We start from the raw sequence: 20,096 nt of genomic DNA, 5'->3' as shown, positions 1-20,096 counted from the left end.
TGGTCTCTGGGGGATGGCAGCCTCTGAACCGCCTAGGGGGAGCAGGCAGAGGGACAACACCCCTTCCCCCTGGGATTGCCTGGTGACAGTAACCTACTGCAGGGTCCTGACGCATTTCTGCCAAAAGCCACTGGTTTCCGAGATTTGTTTCTGAGTCTATGGGATCATGGCTGTTAAGCAGCTGTATCAGGAGCCACAGAGACCGTTCATGGGTGGTGACTCGGGGTCTCATTGTGGTGGGGAGGATAGGGCTGGCTCCACCCCCGTCCCATGAGGCCCCACATGTCTCGTAACTGTGGGCCCAAAACCTGACTGTCCAGTGGCCTCTGGAGGATGGCAGTCACTGGGCCGCCAGGAGGAACAGGCCAAGGCATGAAACCTATTCCCACCTGGAGTGGCCCAGCACCAGTAACATACTGCAGGAACAGGATGTATTTCTGCCAAAATCCGTTGGATTCCAAGATTCGTTTTTGAGTCTCTGGGATCATGGTCATTAAGGGCTTGATCAGGAGCCAGAGAGTCCGTACGTAGGTAGTGACTCAGGGTCTCGTTGGGTTGGGGAGGAAATGGCTGGCTCCACCCCCATTTGGTGAGGCACCGTGTGTCTCATCACTGCGGGCCCAAACCTGACTGTCCAGTGGCCTCTGGAGGATGGTGTCACCGGGCCGCCAGTGGGCACAGGCCAAGGCACAAAACCTATTCCCACCTGGAGTGGCCCAGTGCCAGTAACCTACGGCAGGAATAGGATGCATTTCTGCCAAAAGCCATTGGATTCCGAGATTTGCTTCTAAGTCTCTGGGATCATGGCCATTAAGCAGTTCAATCAGGAACCAGAGAGGACATGCCTCCAATTATATAGCTGAGCCGGAGGTGGTTTATGGGTGTGTCTCCCACATACCTAACTTTTGGCCATTTCCTTTCTTGCTAAACTTTACCCCAAATTTTTGGGCTCTGGCCAAAGGCATAGTAGCAATTTTGGGGTATCTGAAAGTCTGATGGTGTGCTCAGGCTGCTGATGCACCACCTCACAGGTACAGACTGACCTGCTGGCGGCACCACACCCTCGATGTGATCATTTTTAAGTGAAATAATTAAGGAAATAAACTGCATAAATAATAAAGTAGCTAAAAGTCACAGAGTTGTTTGGTATTAAATATGGGACTTGAATCAATCAAAGTTGTTCTACTTCAAAGCCAGTCTCATAAGCTGTATACTATAGGCCATGTCATAGAAATGAAAAGATACATTTGTATTTTTTTAAATTTATTGGTGGGACAAGAATACACCAAATCACTTTGGAGTTACTTCAGGTTCTGTGCTAGAGGATCATTCTCAACAGTAACTGGGGACCATGTTTTGCCAAGGATTGAATCAACTGAGGACAGCCACATGCAAGGCAAGAACCTTAATTCTGTACTATCTCCATGGCAATTATCATGCACTCTAAACAAGAATTCAACAAAAGAAAAGTTGGAAGTTTTTTCATAGAGACAAAAGAAATTTATACAACATAATAGAGAATGCAAAATTAGGATAGAAGGTATATACATATAAGGTAAAGGTAAAGGTCCTCCCGTTGACCATAGATTTGCTCGAGCGGGCCCAGTAATGTCTCCATCTTGAGATTTGTTGTTACTGTGTTTGGCATATTGAATACATCACGGGGAGCTTGCCAGGCTCTGCCGTGCGGGCGAGATACTCTCGGCAACTTGCCGGGCTCTCCGAGAGGGGCGGAGGAATCGAACTCGGGTCGGCCATGTTGGTTGCATGCAAGGCAAACGCCCTACTGCTGTGCTATCACTCCAGCCCTTGCACCCAACTCCACAGCAGGTTGGGTGTTTGCCTTGCACAACGCTTTTATATATATGTATATATATATATATATATTGGGCTGGAGCGATATATATCCAATATATATCCTATATATATATATTGATATATATATATATATATACATATATATATATATATATATACACCAATCTCATGCCTAAGTTTATTTATGCCTGAACTGGAATTTTAATAGCTGTTTAGACTTTGTATGAAGCCAGAGGACCTGTGTAGAGGTTCTTCTTCTAAGACTGTTTAGGTGCAATCTAGGTATTTGAGAGGCAATCTGTGGTAAGCAAAGTGATCTTCTACTATGGGATGAAATTTAGGTATGATCCTTCAACTAACACATAATTGAAAGATTATAGACCAAAGTTGAGATAAGTATCAGAATTCAGTATTCAAGGATAATATTCTCTGGAGTTGTTTAGTCTACAGTTCACAAGACTGTGTGCAACGATCCTAAAACAGACATCCTTCCATCCATGACTAGTGGGAAGGATAGACTTAGTGACAGGAACATCTAACTCAATATATGTCATTGAGAAAGAATGCATTTAGCATATTTTGACTTTCTGTTTCTCTGTTGAATCTGTAAATATTAAAGTTTGGTATAGCACAGCAGGTTGGGTGTTTGCCTTGCACAACGCTTTTTTCAGTCACTCTCAGAGAGCCCTGCAAGCTCCCTGTGATGTATTCAATATGCCAAAAAACAGTAACAATAATTCTCACAATGAGTGCTGCTCGAACAAATCGATGAACAATGGGAGGACAGTGCTACAGTGCTTTTAATTTTCTCAGGACAAGCAAATACAAGTTGTTGATTTTTGTACTATTCTGTGTTTATAAGAAGACTATAAAATACCCTCATGGGTAAAGACCATGATTCATCTTTCATGCTAGAGGTCCATCCCAGACAAGAAATGAGGGCTTACTCAATAAATAAGTTGGGTCTCCCAAAGAGGAATCGAAAGAGCTATGTTTGGAGTACCACACTTCACTCAAGTGAGAAAAGGAAACCAGAGTTCCAGTCTCCATCAATGATCGAGGATCAGGGATGCTGCCTTGTTTGCCAAGGTGTCGAAAATCAGGTGGGCCGGACACATAATGTGATTTGGAGACAACTGCTGAACTAGAGCCATTATTGACTGGATTCCACAGGACGTCAAAAGAATGCCTGGCTGCCCACCTATGAGATCGTCAGACTTCTTCGTCAAGACCCTGAACAAATGGTTTGATGCTCTTCATGTTCTTGGCACGAGCAGATATGATTGGTCTACACTAGCATGCAACAGGGACAAACGGAGACATCACTAGTGCCTGCTCAAGCAAATCGATGAGCAACAGGATGACAAGTGATATGAGTAAGAAAAATAGATAAACTATCCTATTTTGTTAATCTAATCTTTTGCAACATTGGTAATATTTCTAAATATCTTAATTTAAATATTCCCACAGTGCTCCTTTACAATCTCTCATTTGCCAAACTAAGTTGTTAGCTTTCAGAAACACTGTGTATAGTAATAATGAATAATTAGAGCACCTCTTTCCTTTAGTGTTTTAATTGAAAAGCTAATTATATTTAATTTCGCCCCTTGAAGAGTAGCTGACTAGGAAAGGAGATTTTTCATGTAAAGAGATGAACCTCTGAATAAAAACTAAACATCAGAAGAGAACATACTTATATTCACATTGATAAAATAGGTAGGTCAAAAAGAGCACAAGTATTTACATTTAATAAAATTAAAGTTGATATTACAATAATATTATAAATAAATATTAGAAGGCATAAAGAGCAAGATTAGTGGACTTTTATCTGATAACAAGAATTATTTGTTAAATTTGGAGCAGAGTGGACAAAACATTTCCACAATTTCCTGACAATTATCTCTTAAGTACCGAATCTCTTCAAATGCTTCAGGAACAAAGATGAAGTTCAGTTCCTCCTCATAGCATTCCTATAAAGTGATCAATCCAGCGTTAAAATCGCAATCCAGCATTGTAATCCCAATACCATTACAATCTCATTATAACCTCATTGAACTATAATGCAAGCAAATTATGTGTCCCTGTTCACACTGTAATTTAAAAATATTCATTTCCTTCTCTTTGACTCAGTTCAACTCACTGCACTCTTTACCCAAGGTCTGATTAGTCAAGTGTTTTCTTAGTGCATTAATGAAATACGAATCTCTTTTATGATTCCAAGTTTAACATTGTCACCATATGCAGTGCTATTTGGCTCTATCTCTAAAATCATCTTAATAAACTCATGGTGGAACTTCAGTCGGAGAAATTTTAATTAAAATTCAAAATGAGTGGGGCTGGAGGGATATGCCTTGCATATGGACCACCCCAGTTTGATTCCCAGCATCCCATATGGTGCTCTGAGCACTACCAGGGGTAATTCCTGAGTGCAGAGCCAGGAGTGACTCCTGTGCATCGCTGAGTGTGACCCAAAAAGGCAAAATAAATAAATAAAGTGAATCTATTCCTGTCATTTAAAAAAAAATTCAAAATGAGTAAAGGTGGCATAGGGCTGGAAGAACTAGGATTCAATCCCTGATACCACATAGGTTTCCCTGAGCATCTCCAAGAGTAAGTCCTGAGCACAGAACTCAAAAGAAAAAGAAAAATTTCACAGTGAGTTATATTTGTTAATAAAATTTCATTCTTACTTTCCAGCCTAGATCTTAATTCAGCCTCTGTCCACTATCACAGTTTCTTTAAATACTCTTCCCATTCTAAGTGATTCTCTCTAAAGAAAGCACTTCCTTCTATTTCTTCCTGAACCTTCAAGTCTGCTAAAATTGCTTAATTGAACCAAACTTGAATGACTTGGTTCAAGGAAGTTTTGTGTGTTGATGCAGTTTCACTCTCCTCCACCAGAAAAATCCAAATGCCCATTCTCTTTAAACAATAAACAAATGTTGGCAAAACAGAGTATTTACATTTAATAAAATTAAAGTTGATATTACAATAATATTATAAATAAATATTAGAAGGCATAAAGAGCAAGGTTAGTGGACTTTTATCTGATAACAAGAATTATTTGTTAAATTTGGAGTAGACGGGACAAAATCTTTCCACAATTTCCTGACAATTATCTTTTAAGTACCGAATCTTTGTCTTTCATTATTCATTTCAATAGCCAACAAATTCCAGTAGATTGCTTTGGATTATTTAACTAATTTGTTGTTATAATTAGTGATAGAACTTTATTGCACTGGTGGTAAGGATTGGTAGACAACATACCATTACCTTAGATTAAGCAAGGCAGATATTCAGCTGAAATATGTAAAGCACTTGAATTTCTCTAGTCTTGAGTACCAATAGCAGCATCTACATCCCTTTTGGTTATCTGTATGCTTAGTTATCTTTGGAGCTGGTATAAAATTTGCATCTTCACCAAGAATATGATCAGATCTTACAGCTATGCACGTAGTAAACTGCTTACAGCACCCCTGGTTCATGGTAATCTTTGGAAGATTGCCAGAATTGAATTAATTCTGTTTGGTATTGCCAATTACTTTATAAGTACCAAGAAAATTAAAGCTGGGCAGCAAACTAATATCTCCACTGTTGCTAAAAGTAATATCTGGATCCCACCATTGATTAAGATCTTGAAGTTCTTGAGGTTGAGTTGGATAATAGAAATGCCTAACAAGTCAACCAATGAGAAGGACGTTGCCTTTCCAAATACTCCTAGTGTCTGACACATTTTATTGTCTGCAAACCCTAATACCCACTGGTATTTTTCAGTTGCTTGTTCATCTTATAGCCTGTGGTAATAATAAAAGACCGGTCTCTGCATCCTTATTGCCACCAGACTACCTAAATAAGATATTGAGAGGATGAGTGTTTTAAAAGGAAGGATGAGTAATTGTATTTCATTTAGGAATTGAAGATCATGTAAATAAAATGTGCTCTCAAAGGATTCTCACACAACCGTCTCTGCCTTGCTTAGTTCTAATGCATTTTATTATAATTATACTATAAGGAAGCAAAAATAAGAACTTGTAAAATATTTATTTACCAAACTGCTGATTTTATGGGAGGGGTTTTGAAGTTTTGTTTAGGGCTGCCTTTGAAACATGACATTTACATCAACAAAGGGAAAGCTCTGAAAGTGCATCTGTCTATTGGTTGAAAAAAACCTAGTCTTTAATCTCTTTTCACTTTACAACCTTTGTCTTATCTAAGGGTTTTAAGGCTATATTTGAGAAAGTTGTGTTAGGTTACTCAATTTTGCTGGATTTCCCCCAAGTGTACAGGTATTATTCATGTCATTCATAAATTACCCCTGACTTTTCCTTATTAGTCTGTCTAATACTCTTCTAATTGTTTTTCTTCTGAAGAATCCAGAGGCATACAAAATGGTTTCTTTTCTGCCAAGATTTATTTCTATTACTTGAATTAGTGTTTGTTAACCCTGATTCCATTCAATTGTTCAATTTTTAGAGAAAAGCTGATGCTCATAGAGAGGGAAATATATCTCATAGGTCACACAGCAATCATATGGTAGACGGGAGACTAAAAGGAGAATACCGGTGACTAAAAATAAAGTTTAGACAATTAGCAATTTGGTTGAAAAGTATAACAAATGACTTTTTACTCCAGAAAGGAGAGATAATGATTGGGTTAAGAAACTTGCATCTAAAGCAGATTTATCTTTTTATCTCCAGCAACCCATATGGTTCCCAAAAACCACCAGGAGTGATCCTTGAATACAGAAGCATGAATAATCCCTGAACCCCACTGGATGTTGCTATGCCATCTAATAGATAGCATTACCCAGCCCCCACCATCACACTGAAACAGATAGGCAGGTATATTGGGAAGGGTCCCCCATGGCAATGAGTTCTTGGGAAGTAATGAAACCAGCTAGCCCTAAGGCCGTCAGGACCCATCTTGTGGACATAGGAATTATGGCCTGAGAAGACTTTTACCTGGCACCAGTACACACCCAGAGAAGGCTAGGCCCCTCCTACCTCCCCCCCCCCCACAGAAACTCCATCAGGAACATAGGCCAGAAAAGGAATTTTGAAGACCATCAACTATTCACAACTCTATCCCCTTGGCAACCACCCTAGTAATGGACTCTTACCTCGGTAGTGCCACATGGGAGCTTGGGAGAAACCATATAAAAGCTAACTTGAACAAAGGGAGGATTTACATGTTGTTCCCAAGCCAATGGACTGCCTATGCCCATGTGATGCTACCAAGTTTATGTGGTGCCTGAGCACATCTCCCCTTGTGAGAAGTGTACTTTCACATCTCATGAGATGTATACCCGGGGGCTTCTCTCCTTCTCCACTGTGGAGAATCACTTGATCACTTGACTTCCTGTTAATAGTCGATTTGCTCAAGCGGGCACCAGTAACGTCTCCATTTGTCCCTGTCGCGTGCTAGTGTAGCCCAATGGCATCTGTTTGTTCTAGGAACATGAAGAGCCTCAAACCGATCGTTCATGATCTTGATGAAGAAGTATGACCATCTGGTAGGTGGGTGGCCACGCGATCTTTTGATGTCCCATGGAATCTAGTCTGTAATGGCTCTAGTCAAGCGGTCATCTCTAAATCTCATTACGTGACCAGCCCATCTGATTTTTGACGCCTTGGCAAACGAGACAGCGTCCCTGATTCTTGATCGTCGACGGATGTCGGAACTCCGGATTCTTTCTCTCATTTGAGTGAAACGTGATATTCCAAGCATAGCTCTTTCAATTCCTCTTTGGGAGACCCGAATAGCATTCTCATTCTGTTTACGTAGGGCCCAGGTCTCTGAGGCATATGTTAATGCAGGAAGAACAGTGGAAGCAAAGAGATGTGCCCATAACCAGAGGTTCTTCGTCCTCTTAGTATTTCTTGGATGCCCTTGAAGGCATTCCAAGCTGCTTGCTTCCTCCTGCGCAACTCAGGTGCCAGGTCATTCGTCATATTGACTTCTCGACCTAGGTACACATAACTGTTGCATTCGGAGGTGGTCATTCCATTGAGAGCGAATGGAGCGTCAGAAACGAGGCTGTTTCTCAAAACATTGTCTTCGTAAGATTCAGCTGTAGTCCTACCTTTCCACACTCACGGTTGAAGTCGGCCAGCATTTGTGCCGCTTGGCTAATGTTTGGTGTTATTAAAACAATGTCATCAGCAAAGCGGAGATGGTGTAGTTGCCGACCATCTATCTTCACTCCCATTCCTTCCCATTCCAGTCATTGCATGATGTTCTCGAGGGTGGCACTGAAGTGTTTCGGTGAAATGGTATCACCCTGCCGAACCCCTCTCTTGACATCAATGATTACTTCTTTGTAGAATGGTACAAAGAAGTGAATTCCTGGTAGTGAATTTGTAATACAGCTCACGGAGGATCCTGATGTATTGAGTTTGAATGACCTGATTGGAAAGGGCTTCAATGACCGCTTCCATCTCAACAGAATCAAAGGCCTTCTTTAAATCAATGAACGTTAGACAGAGTGGCATCTTGAACTCCCGAGAAACTTCAATGGGCTTGGTTATTGTGTGAATATGGTTGATGGTGCTGAATCCTTTGTGGAACTTGGCTTGCTCGCATGGTTGTCCTTCATCTAGTGTTCTGCCAATCTTAGTCAGGATGACTCGAGTGAACAACTTGTAGATGATAGGCAAAAGGAAGATTGGGTGATAGTTGCCAATGTCATGGATGTCTCCCTTCATGAACAGTAGTACAGTCCTGCTGGTTTTCCATTGGGACGGAACCTTGCATTCACACAGGTAGTGTGCAAAGAGCCAAGCCAGTGTATTGATGAGTACTGACGGCAGGTTCTTCAGGTGTTCAGGTCTAACCTTGTCTGGGCTGGGTGCTGTTCGTTTCTTTACTGACAAAATGGCGTGTCGATTTTCAGAAGGGAGAACATTGGAAACAACATATCCATCCTATGGAATTTGGTATGTGGGCAGGTGGACATGGCTATGGAAGCGATCTGATTAGAAGTCATGGATAATCTTCTCCATTGCCCTTCTGGAAGATGTGATAAATCCATCAGAACGTCAAAGGGCAGTCATCTTGGTCTTGTAGTTGGTGAAGGACAGGCGGGCGTTACGAATGCTTTTCCAACTTCTGCTGCATCTACCTGCACTTCTGCTCTTCTATCTTTGAGGTCTTCCTTGATCACATCTCTGTACTGCTTTGCGAGCTCGGACATTTGCTTGTAGTTGCCTGAGGCATGAGCCAAACCACGTTGGCGAATAAGCTCAAGAGTTTTCGAAGACAGGCGTTTTTTTGTGGCTATCTCTCTCTTGGCAATCATGGAGGTGCTGAACCAGTCGATCGTATTCCTCGTCAATGTTGTCTGCAATGACATCTTCCCATGTTGCAGCAATAGTGCCAAAAAGCTCCCAATTGGTGGTCATTCTGGGAGTTCTCTTCTTAAACTTTGCAGCCCTTTCTCCCCACTCTGTGAAGTAGAATTTTGCACGAAGGAGACTGTGGAGAAGTGTACATTAAATCTTAAATAAATTATTCTCCTCACCCCCAGCCACCTCTCAGAACTTCCAAATAAAATCTCTTATACATCACCGCTTGTCTCCGGAAATTCTCTTCTGTGAGAGAAAGGTAGGGACCCAAAAGAGCTGGGTTAGGTCTAGAACTGACTTTCCTTCCTGCAGGGAGCAATGCTAGGTTTACCTGATGTCGGTGGGCCCCACGTGTGACTTATGTGAAGTGGGGAGGAGAAAGACGGTCACTTTCTCCCCACCCGCCTCTGCCACCCGGGACCCAGAGTTACTGGGTTTTTGTCTCGCCTTGCAGAAAGAAATTTCAGGAGTAGACAAGCAGTGAAGTAAAGGTAAAAGGTAAAGGCCCTCCCGTTGTTCGTCGATTTGCTCGAGCGGACCCAGTAACGTCTCCATTGGAGACTTTATTGTCACTGTGTTTGGCATATCGAATACGTCACGGGGAGCTTGCCAGGCTCTGCTGTGTGGGCAAGATACTCTCGGCAGCTTGCTGGGCTCTCTGAGAGGGGCGGAGGAATCGAACTCGGGTCGGCCATGTTGGTGCGTGCAAGGCAAATGCCCTACCGCTGTGCTATCGCTCCAGCATTGAAGTAGATAGATTTTATTTGGAAGATTTTTAGGTATGGAGGGAGAGAGAGTGAGAGAGTAAAGTTAGACATGAAAGCATGAAAGTACACATCTCAAGAGGGGAGATGCGGGTGACACATGTGCTCGGGCACCACATGTGCTCGTCCACGTGGGTGCGAGCAGCACATGGGCTCCGGCAGCATATGCGTGCCCTTCCTTTGTTCAAGGTGGCCTTTATAGGGTTTCTCCAACCTGCCCCCACGTGGGGCTTCTTCCCAGGTAAATGTCCATTGCTAAGGAGGTTACCAGGGAGGATGGGAGTGGTGATGGTCTTCTTTGAAATTCCTTTCCTGGCCTTTTGTTCCTGGAGGAGCTTCTTTGGGTCTGTTGCTTGAGCCAGGGTAGGGTCTTATCAAGCCTTAGTTCCTGTTTTGCTATTTTCTGCAGGGCTGACTTTTGTCTTTGCCTCGGGAGGGGGCCCTCCCTGTCTACCTGCCTACATCATACCCACTTGTGCTGAGTGGCAGACTTTAAATTCCAGGGCTACCCCTTTTTAAAGCTGCCTCCTGTCTCCTCCTTCCTTTTGATAAGTCACCAAAAGACCCCTCTGACATCAGAACTATCCAGAACTTTTACTGACCAAGTCCCTGGCCCTCCTACCTAACTTCATCTTTATTTAGCCCCTCCCTCCTCCAAAGTAATTATCTTTGCCTAAATTTAGTAATAGAATTTGAGATAGAATGCAACATGCAGGATCTTTTTCATCACATTATAGGGATGAATGACCATCTTTTCTCTGTGCGTTGTGCCTGTGACTATAAAAAGCAGATATTGAAATCAAAGGGTGAGAGCTTAAGCAAATGAACGATCTCATTTCCCCCCCCTGTGACTTTTTTCTTTGTTGCTGTTACTGTTTTAATGTTAGGGGCTTTATTCATCTGGTGAAGAGCTCACACACTTTTCCTTGCAGGGCTCTCACACTTTAATTTTGATTTTTATGCACATGTTAATTGCAGGACTTGCCCATATGTGGGAGATGTATGCCAGCAATAAGACTTCTAATAACAACGAGGCGGGGGGGGGGGGGGGCGGGGGGGTTCACAGATGTCAGTTCTGTATACTATCTCTCAGGCACCTTGTCCCAGTTTTTCCTTGGTTTAAAGACAAAACAAGATATCACCCTAGGTGCCTCTGACTGCCCCAGGTGAACAGAGCTGAAGCAGGTTCTTCAGGCAGGACTAAGAAAACAAGACAAAAATGAAAGAAAAAAGCTTAAGGGTCAGGAAGCTAACAGCCCTGTGAACCAAGAACCCCAGGCTCCCCTTCTCATTCCTTATTTATTGCTTTAAGGCAACAATCATTAGAAAAACAAGGTAGGCATTCTACATATATTTGCCTAACTATGCTAATCTAACCAAGCTAAACATTTACATACCAAAGGTTCTTTACACTTCTGTAAAGATGGGGCAAAAGACTCAAAGGAGTTTGTCTCAAGGGATATTTCCTCTGGGAGAAAGAGTAGAGACAAAGCAGTTACAAGCTTTGTCTTTCTCACTGTGTTATCAGTTGGTCCCCAAGATTGGCTTCTGTGAAGCAGGGAAGAGAAAGAACACTTTCTCCAGATTCGCCTCCACCCTGCCAGGACCCAGGGTTACTGGGTTCTTGTCTCACCTCACAGAAAAAAATTTCAGGAGTAGATAAGCAGGGAAGTAAAACAGATTCTTTTCAGAGGTTTTAGGAACAAGAAAGGGGGAAAGAATAAAGAAAGTGGGTGAGAGTAGAGTAACACGCTCAAGAGAGAGCGCGGGCTTCTCAACGGGCAGAGAGTGCCCCTACAGACATCCCAGCATTAGAAACAAAAGCATGAAAGTACACATCTCAAGAAGGGAGATGCGGGCAACACGTGCCTTCGGCCAGTGGGCACAAGCAGCACAAGGACTAGGGCAGCATAAGCTCTTCCTTTGTTAAAGGTGGCTTTTCTAGAGCTTTTCCAACCTGCCCCTCCCCCCCCCCCCCCACGTGGGGCTTCTACCTAGGTAAAAGTCCATTGCTAGAGAGGTTGCCAAGGGGCGTAGGGTTGGGAGTGGTGGATGGCCTTCTTTGAAATTCCTTTTCGGGCTCTTTTTTTTTTTTTTTTTTTGGCTGCCTAAGCTTTTGTCAGGGGGGGTCCAGCCTGCTCTGGGTCTGTTGCTGCGCAGGTGAAAGTCTTATCAGGCTTTAGTTTCTATATTCTGCAAAGTTGGCTTTTACAACTTCAGAGCTACTGATAATATTTCCCAGGAAATCCATTGCCATTTCCTTGAGGGAGGGGTCCTTCCTTTTCTACCTGCCTACCTACATCAACAGGTTTTCCAGGTTGAAATATCCATGATATATCCTGTACTTCTCTTTCAGACTTTGTTCTCAGCTCCTAGGAACTTCTTTTTCTTCGAGTGTCAGCATTAACTTGAGCCTAAAGAATGCCATTTGATCAAGGAGCTTCTTTCCACTCTAAACACAGAGATGACTAGTACTGTTCCTGACCTGGACGTTTCTCATACTCTGATTTGAAATCTCTCTGAGTTTCCAAGGCATCAGCATGTATTTATTTGACGGTGTTCTTTAGGGAAAGAGGGCATATTTTCTGAATTAAAGCTTTCTGGGCCAACTATTCTTTCTTTGGATTACCTTTAAGATGTGTTGTTATTTATCTTTCATTATCTTAAATTTTCCTTTTTTACTACAAATACCACACCTAATTTTTATGATATGGAGCTTGGTGCTTTTAAATCAGATATTTTTTCTTCTGGTGGAGAAAATACAGCAACATTTATGCTAAAGATAAATGTTAGCACTTTTGATTGCTTTGAGAAAAATAAAATGTGATTTTTAAGCATCCCGTAGCTTAAGAGAAGTAGAACCCTTCTGGGGTTTAAACCAGAATTGACTGCATACAAGAGATGTGCTCTAACCTCTGTACTGTCTACCCAGCCCCTAACTTATTAAAAATTTGTTTCAAAATAATGTTTTCATGATTTATTATAAATAAAGGTAAAATACACATTTCCTTGACAAAATGGGTAGATTCGGGGCCAGAGAGATTGCTTAGTGGGTAAGACACTGCTTTGCACATGGCTAGCCTGAGTTCAAACTCTGACACCCCCATATGGTCCTCCAAACCCCACTAGAAGTGATTCCCCGAGTGTCAGACTCAGTCCATTGACATTTAGAGAAATTATTGATATAAGGAACTATATCACCATTTTCCTTTTTGGTATTGCTGCTTCTATAATAAGTTTATATATGTGGTCTTTCAGTATTTCATTAAGGGCCTATTTAGTTATAGCAAATGTTGTCTGTTTTTGCTTGTTTTGATGTAGGCAGGTAGACAGGGAGGGCCCCCTCCCGAGGCAATGATAAGAGCCAGCCCTGCAGAAAATAGCAAAACAGGAACTAAGGCTTGATAAGACCCTCACCTGGCTCCAGCAACAGACCCAAAGAAGCTCCTCTAGGAACAAAAGGCCAGGAAAGGAATTTCAAAGAAGACCATCACCACTCCCATCCTCCCTGGCAACCTCCTTAGCAACGGGACATTTACCTGGGAAGAAGCCCCACGTGGGGGCAGGTTGGAGGAACCCTATAAAGGCTACCTTGAACAAAGGAAGCGCGCGCATTTGCTGCCCGAGCCCATGTGCTGCTTGTGTCCACGTGGCGGAGCACATGTGGTTTCCGAGCACATGTGTTGCCCGCATCTCCCCTCTTGAGATGTGTACTTTCATACTTTCGTGTCTAACTTTACTCTCTCACTCTCTCCCCCTCCCTCCATACCTAAAATCCTCCAAATAAAATCTATTTACTTCACTGCTTGTCTACTCCTGAAATTCCTTTCTGCGAGGCGAGACAAGAACCCAGCAACCCTGGGTCCCGAGTGGCAGAGGCGGATGGGGAGAAAGTGACTGTCTTTCTCCTCCCCGCTTCATATAAGTCACCCGTGGGGCCCACCGACATCAGTTTGAGAATGTTTTTGTTCTCCCTCCCTTCTAAATGAGAGCTTTGCAGGGTAGTGGACACTAGGTTAGAAGTTTTGGGTTTTTTTTTTTTTCAGTGAGTAATTTAAATCTGTCTTTCGACTTTTCTCTCATGCTATTTCATATGAGAGAACTGTTTAGATTCTTATATTATTTCCCTTGTATTTGACACTTCTCTTCTTTCTTGATGATTTAAGAAGTCTGTCTCAAAATAATTGTATTTTACCATTTTGATTTCTATTTCAAAGTCTTGGATCTACTTTGAACCTCTTGAATGGTTACAGCAACTTCCTGCAAAGAGTGGGGAAGTACTCATCTATTATTTCTAACATCATTTATATTTTTCCTTTCCTTTTGTTCTCATCTTCTGGTATTCCTATAATTTGCAGTACATTTCTCTTATTGTTATCAATTAAATACTTTAGATTCTCATCCTTTCTTTTGCTTTTTTTTTCTTTTGCCACTTTCTTATCAATGTTGTCTTACATTTTGTCTTCAAATTCTTTTATATTGTTCTCTATATGTCTATATGTGCAATTCTGCTACTTTGGCTTTATATATATATATACATATATATATATATATATTCAGTTCAATTTGTATGGAATTTGTTATCCTCTGTATCAGTTCTTTGATTTTTAAAAAAATTTCTCATCTACTGGTTGCTTAATTTCACTGGCCAGTGCTTGCTTAATTTTTATTGCACAGTGGGTAGGGCGTTTGCCTTGCATGAGGCTGATCCAGCCAACTCAGGTTCAATTCCTCAGCTCCTCTCAGAGAGCCCGGCAAGCTACCAAGAGTTTCTCGCCCACACAGCAAAGCCTGGCAAGCTACGCATAACGTATTCGATATGCCAAACACAGTAACTAGTGTCACAATGGAGACATTACTGGACCCACTCGAGCAAAATCGATGAACAAAGGGAGGACAGTGACAGTAACAATTCAGTGATTGTTGATTTCAGTTCCTCATTGACCAGGCTGGAGAGTTTTAATGGGCTTGAGGATTTACCTGGGTTTCTCTCTCTCTCTGATAAAGCAGTTAAATTCCTTAGTTTCACTTTTTTCTTTGAGTTTATGTGGATTAATGGTGTAGGTTTAGATATCTTAAAAACTGATCTGTCAGTTGTTTATACCAGAGGGTTACTGATAATATCTCTGTTGTTAAGATTATTTCCTTTACCATGTACTGCTATTTGAGTGTGACAAGAGGGTCTTCAACTAGTCATTTCACTTATTTATGTGAGATATATCAGTGTATACGGTTACTGAATTATGACTGTTGCATCACATAAGGAGGTTATTTTGTGGAAATTTCACACCTTGTGTTATCTAGGGACTAAGACCAGTGATAGGAGGCTCTCAGAGTCCCAGGCACATGGCTCTCTCACTGGCCATTGGAAGATTGTCAGCATTCATGTAATTCCTATGAAACGTTTTTTCACTACTTGGTCAGTAGGTTGATTACTGCTATTTTAAAATCTTAATTTAAAAACTCATGGTTTGATTTTAGGTCTCAGCTTCTGGATATTAACCAAAGTCTTTTAAGCTTCATCAGTGAATTGTCCCTTTTCCTCTTCCCAGAGAAGCTTATCAGTGCTCTTGCTAGCATCCCTAATGTAGTTAAAGTTTATCTTTAACCTTTCCTTTATGGTTTACCTTTCATTGTCTCAGTTCCTCAATCAGTCTTGATTACTTATAAGCCAAACTTTCTGGTTATTCTGGACCTTGTATTTGTAATGCTTTGTATTTGAAGTGCTGTGTATTTGTACCTGCTTTTCTATTTCCCCTATGACATTTTTACATTTTACTACAGAGCAATGTTTTTTGGTTAAACACAGAAATACTGTTAGTTAATGCTAATATTTGGGTTGACTCTGAAATATATCTACTCCTGGGCATCCATCATAATTACTTGACCCAGGCTCCAGTTGCTATAGATCCTAACACCCCAAAAGGGAGGTCCTGCTGTGGGACTGGGATGGACACCAGGAAAGTGGCAAAGCTACCCCAGTATTGAAATAGGGCAGTCTAGAAAGCATAAATGCACGGTCTTGATGCAAGCTGTTATGACTTAAGAGGACCCCCATAGGGAAGAACAAAGTGAACTGGCCCATGGAGACTTAGTCTGGGATTTACTGTAAAGGCATTGCTTGCTCTCAGAGCCCAGAAAACTCAGTGATCATTGTCTCTTACTGTGTTTATCAGAACTGCAACTATTGATAAGAAGTAAACTTAATTGTTTAACATATACTGGAGCAATAGCACAGTGGTAGGGCTTTTGCCTTGCACGCAGCCAATATGGCCGACCTAAATTCGATTCCTCTGCCCCTCTCGGAGAGCCTGGCAAGCTACCGAGAGTATCTCGCCCGCCGGCAGAGCCTGGTAAGGTACCCACGACGTATTTGATATGCCAAACACGGTAACAACAAGTCTCACGAAGGAGACGTTACTGAGCCCACTCAAGCAAATCGATGAACAACGGGAGTGACTGTGAAATAATACAAGTAGAAGGAAAGACAAAAGTAACGTAGGTGTCCCTGGAGACAGTGTCCCCTTGAGTTAATCTTGAGTTAATCTCCCCAAGAGTATTGCCAAATGTCTTGCTTTAATTTCAAGAGAATTGCCTCTGCCAAATGTTTTATCTCTGTAAATGATCAATCACACCTATGTTCTTACCTCAAGCCGCCTCATATGTTCTATAAGTATGCCATCAGCTCTGCATTAAATGGGCAGTTTTCACCATCAGGCTGTGGTCATCTGTTTCTCTGACTCTCTGTCTGCTGGGGAAGCCTGGGGAGGATGGGAGGTGGCTCTTGGCCACCGAATACATGCATGCATGTCATCGAAGCCCACACACACTTTGTGAACTCACACTCTGCAGCCTGTTCTTGAGCTCTGAGGAAACTTGCTTTTTTCTGTACTACCTGATCTTTTTTATTGGGCAAGCGACATTTGGGAGAGTTCTACCTCTTCTTTTTAACTTCACTACTAGTTTTTTGTTTTTCTCATAAGCTGGGTTGTCTGGTGTAGTATAACATTGGTTTGTGCTTTCTCCTCTGCTACAAGGAGTTTAAGTTTACTGAATAATAGCCATTCCAATGCTTCTGAAGTACCTCCATTCCTCTGTGTTTATTTGAATATAGCTTTAAACATTTTAGGATAACATTGGTATGTCCTGTTTCCCTTGACACAGGGAGCTTAAGTTTATCACAGTGCTCCTGAGGCACTTCCATTCCTCTGTTTTATCTGTAAACTCTTCTCTGTGCTCTCTTCCCCAACCAGTCTATCACATTTTTCCCCTTATCAGACTCTCTTAAATTGTAAGGTCAGATTCCTCAAAAATCTATGATTTTATATTTGTGAATGAAATGTTGCTTTTTACCTTCTCTTATGTCCTTTTGCATAGTTTATTTAAAGCAGTGTCCTTTTTGTCTAGACATAGGAAGACAGTTAATATTACTTGGGAGTTAATTGACTCCAAATAATATTCACTCCTGGGCATCTGATTTCTAGACTTAAGCCTCAGTCACCCTTAGTTTCTAGCTCCCCCAAAGCAGGATCCCAACAAGGAACTGGATGGATCTAGGGCAAGCTGTGAGCTACCCTGTCATCAAAATGGGCCAGGCCAAAGTACCACAGTACTTAACTATAAGTTAAGAGCATGGTCAGGGATAAATTCTGTCATGATCCAAGGAGTAACAACTGAATTAAGACCCTGCTAGAGTTAGGAAAGACTAATCTGACCTGAGCACTGTCCCCAGGAGAGCCATCCTATAAGCTTAATGTATCTCTTACTGTGTCCATACAAAATTACTTATATTATATGTTTGTTGGACTAAGAAGAATAGAAACACACCCATATTTTGCCCTTAGGCCAGTCATCTTGCTGGATAAGAATCCATCCTAGAAGAAGCTTCCACTGAGGGAAGGACCTTACATCTGTTGATTGTATGACATTTATGTACAATTGTTAACCCAACCCATCATGATTTGGGATTTAACATAGGCTCTAAGAGTGGGGTAGGGAAGGCATAATCAGAAAGGAGAAGTATGAAAGAACAGGATCCAAGAGGAGGATGAGGGGGATCGGGGAAGGGGACGATCAGGTGGAAAATCAGGAGAACCCAGAAGTAGATTCAGGAGAGAATGGAGATGGGTTTGGAATAAACTGCAATTGAGACCAACCAGCCTGTCCCTAGTTTCCTCCTTCATCTGCCCATGGCCATTGGCCACCCTGAGGTGGGGAAGGAGCATGAGACCACCAGATGCAGGTGGTGAGAGAAAGAGCCCCACAGCCCTTTGTAATTTATTTTTAAATACATAGTCTGGTATAGCCACATGAGCTTTCTTATATATCTCCTCCATCATGCTTGGAGTTATATTTTTCTTTATGTCCCGAGAAAGCTGTTTCTTGCAAACATCTTTATTTTATTCCATGAGATAATGCATATTGTCTGCTATATCTGCCCCATAATGTGTTTCCGATGTACGTCAGTGTTAAAGTCCTTACTCTTTGAGTTATAACCAGGGAATCATTTGGTACTGTGAACGATAGGCAAGCCTTGGTCTATGCCTCCTTTCAGGGCCCCCAAAACTTTGTTTCCAGTAGTATTTCTGGTAAGCCCTGCATTTAATTTCAGGTGAAGGCACCAATGCTGTCCACATTATATTCATGCCCCATGACCTCCACTTGTTCTTCATAAATCTTGTTTATGCCAAATGTATTGAGAAGCCTGTGGGACAGCAGCAGGCTAGTACAGTAAGCTAAATCATAATTTTTTAAGCCAACCTTTGTATGATATTTTGGAAGTTTACTAGCATACACTACAAACACTATCATATCTCCTTCTCTATGGGCATAAACAATATGACAAATAACGTCTCTATTTGGTTACATGGACTATCATCTTGTATTTTGGTGTGTTGTATTTATTTTGAACCTGGATTACCAAACCTTTCTGAGCATAGTAATCAGTTTTGCCCTCTCGTAGTCTTCTAAATTTCATTTGGTATCTCTTGAAGCACACCTTACTCTTGGTACTTTAACAAACCCTATTCTGTGGAACAGAATCTACCACCTGTGGCTTGACACAAACAAGCTGAGTAGCCCTCTGGGAGGGAGAAAAGTGAAAATATTTTCTAATGCAAGCATGAAAGTTTCTCCTTGCTAGCTGCTATGAGTGATTGCATAATTGACTACTCCCTTCTACATTTTTCAAATCCTACAAATTCAGGGACCTTTTTCTGATAAATGGGAAGTTAACAATCCCCACATGATCATAGATTCTGCTCCACAACTTAGGCTCATCCAAACTAAAAGAGTGGTTTATACTCAGGTCCATGGTCAAATACATAATACAAAAGACCAGATACTAGCCAGACCACCCTGTATAATTCATGAATTTGCTATAAACATTCTTGTTGCTTGTTAAGTAACAAAGACCCAGTTTTCCTGGGGAAAAAAAAAAAACCTACAAAAGGAACCGTACTTAACATAGTGTGCTGGTGAGTTTATTTTCCTTTCCTTTCTTTCCAATAAACCTTTCAATTTTCAGCTCTGAGTCTCAGCATCTTTGTCATTCAATATTTTCATTCAAGAAAATGATAAAGAACCTGGAAACCATGAACCAACGCAGAGACCTACTTATCACAACTCCTAAATCTAAAGTACTAGAAGCATTAATGTTGAGAGTGAGAAAATACACTTAAATCTATGAGCATTTTATGCCTAAAGAGCTTAATAAACTGCACATGTTTCCCATGCAGAAGGTCAGACTTGATCCCCTGCACTGAATGGTCCCCTGAGTTATCAAGCACAGAGCTGGATATAGCCTTTGATTTCCACTGGTTGTGGTCCGCCCCCCCCCACAGACTCCAAACCAAAAAAAAAAAAAAATTAAAAGCAAAAAAGAAAATTGCAAAATAATGCATGTAAAAATAATTTTTGATAACTTATACATAAGAAAAACATATTAAATAATTTTAAAAGCCTGAAGTAATATTAACAATCCACATAATAGACCAAGGACTAGTATTCCTAAGATAAAGAGAATTTCTAACAAATTAATTAAAAAGAACAATCAATCAACAGAAAAGTGGGCAGTACTAGAAAGAGAAATACAAATTTATCTCTACCATATTAAACATATTGAGCCTTGAAAATATATCACCTATTCAAAGAATCATAATCATAATTAATG

General features: G+C 41.3%; 1 pseudogene; it reads right to left on the bottom strand.

The window, feature by feature from the left end:
- Positions 1–11,063: 11,063 nt before the first annotated feature.
- On the bottom strand, positions 11,064–18,958 carry LOC130043675 (60S ribosomal protein L5-like; annotated as a pseudogene).
- Between the last annotated feature and the right edge of the window lie 1,138 nt (positions 18,959–20,096).

This window comes from Sorex fumeus, unplaced genomic scaffold (genome assembly GCF_029834395.1).
Source record: "Sorex fumeus unplaced genomic scaffold, SorFum_2.1 ptg000122l, whole genome shotgun sequence".
Lineage (NCBI taxonomy): Eukaryota > Metazoa > Chordata > Mammalia > Eulipotyphla > Soricidae > Sorex > Sorex fumeus.
Note: the sequence above shows the minus strand (reverse complement) of the source record. Positions and strands in the feature narration are given on the sequence as shown.